Genomic DNA, 2,529 nt, shown 5'->3' on the forward strand with positions numbered 1-2,529 from the left:
TATGGTTTAGTATATATTATATATAATAATATATGCCCGCAAAAAAAATTATCAGTTTCTCCTCACCTTTTGTAAACCTCCCGCGTCCCTCCACGTTGTATGATGCTGGATACACAGTACTGGTTTACCGGACATGGTTTCGGAGCCTGGAGCAGTAACTCTACCGCGGTGCATTTGCCGTTACAAAGGAAACATTTGATGCTCTCTGGTTTCACGGTAAACAAAAGAGGGGAAAAGCGAAATGAGCAGAATACCTGAGAAGTTTCGTGAATGATTTCAAAACGCAAAACTTGAGCAAGATATTATTCTTATTGCAAGTACTTAACTACCAAATTGACATTATATAGATAATATGGAAGGCAGGCTGCTTCGACTGTGTCTGTTAAGCTAGCATCTGCGTTTGTCGCGGCCGCGACCCGGGAATCGCGGCCGCGATTTTTGTCATTTTTGGGTCGCGACCGTGATTTTTGCATAATTTTTCAAAAAAGACAAAAAAACAAAGCTACTTCATAACATATTTGACATGTATTTTGATAAGTTTTAAGATGTCCATGTGTATCTATTTTCATGCGGAGAATATAAGTACATTACAAACTGTTTATATTGCTGTCTTTTATTTTTCCCTCTTTGTTGTTTCTTAATTTGTTGGTGAGTTAATTTTTCTAAAAATTGTTCTGATGATTTGTTTTTCTTTTTTTTTTGCGTTTATACAGCGTAATGTCATTTAATTTAATGCCGTTCCCACCCTTTTCAAAACATAAATGTGTTATGTTAGAGCGTGTCTCCTCCAAAACCGAATAGTGACACTGGCACACCCCAATTGATTCCATAATATAATTTACTTGTGGAATCCTGCAAACCTACTTTTTCTTGAATTACGCACGTTTAGGGTTAAAACAGCCAACCTTCAGATGGGTGGAAACGCGCCCTAATTGGTTAATTTTTGTGGTTATTTATACGTGCTGTTCTAATTTTGATTTAATTCTATTTTGAAACCTTTATTTTCCCTCTTGGTGACTACATATGATATTCTGGATGCTCAAAACAGAGCACAAGAAATTCTGGTACTATAGATTGTTACCTCTATCAACATATTGCTATATTACGTCGTTACAGAGAGTTGAAAGCTTGAAAATTAATGGCAACTTTTTTGGCAACTTTTGCCTCTTTTTGTGGCAACCTTTGGCAACTTTTGGACTTTAAAAAATGGCAACAAACGCAGATGCTAGGTTAAGGCTTAACCAGGCTAAATGGGATACAAAATCCCAGTAAACAGACGGAAACTCTGGATTTTTAAAACAACTTCACCTCTTGAGGATCAATTGAACTCATTTTCTACGTGCAAAGTACAGGGGGGTGAGCAAACGAATTGCCAGTAGATGAGAAAGATGGCACCCTGGCAACAACAGTAGACGATCAGACAGATCGATGAGCAGACAGAGATCCTAAGACCTAAACAGACCACCCGCACTGGACGAATTCAACTCTTTTGTCCAGGCGAAGACGGTTTCTTTAAGGCAACTCAAAAAGAAAGTTGTTTTAAGATACTATGTTTGTTATTTCATTAGGCTTTTTTGTTGTTGTTTTTTAATGTTAGAGTTTTATACACCCCAATCGACACAATTTAGATTATTTAGGAGGCAGGCTTCCAATCCTGCCTGTCAGGACCATACCGGATCGAGAGGGATACAACAGCCTAGCAGATAGACTAAGATACCTGATGAAAATTCTCTCCACTCTGTAATATAACTTGAGTCTCCTACGTGTGACAATGTAGATACAACTACGCTTGTATGATGTTCTTGGAAAAGAATGCAAAACTAGGGAATGGATAAAACAAAACTTTAAAAAAGAGGAGATTTAAAAGATTACAGTAAAAAAATGGAGACGAATAACTCTTTTATCATTCGATGTGATTATTTTGGCACATATAAGAAGAGCTAAGGAAGACTTAGAAAAGAAAAGGCGGGATTTTAACCTAAGAGATCACACAAAGATAAACTATTTGTTCTGAGAAACATTGTAAAACAAAGTAATGAATTGAATGTCTCCAGTTTCATGTATTATGAACTTTTTGGACTTTAAAAAGACTTTTGACTAGATAGACCGAAGAGTCTCGTGGTACATTCTTGCACTGTATGACATAGCAGCAAAAATAATAAACTGTATAACACCACTATAAATCAAGGCAAATTGCTGTGTCCCAGTTGAAGGAGACCTGCTCATACCTTTCGAAATAAATACTAGAGTTAGACAAGGCCGTAAACTAGCGTCTGTACTTTTTGGAATTGTAAGTTATTTAGTAATGAGAACAAAGACATCGACATAGGCACGGTGTGGACAAATGGCACACATCTGGGAGATTAGGATTTTAGGATGACATTTAAACATTACAGTTCATAAAATGGTATTCAAAACCGATGAATTGGCAAGATCTGCAGAAACGTTAGTCTAGTAATAAATTGTTTCAAAACAGAAGTAATCGATTATAACCAGAAACTACTTCTATCATTCTATGAATGACTTCAA

This window comes from Aplysia californica, unplaced genomic scaffold (assembly GCF_000002075.1).
Source record: "Aplysia californica isolate F4 #8 unplaced genomic scaffold, AplCal3.0 scaffold00369, whole genome shotgun sequence".
Classification (NCBI taxonomy): Eukaryota; Metazoa; Mollusca; class Gastropoda; order Aplysiida; family Aplysiidae; genus Aplysia; species Aplysia californica.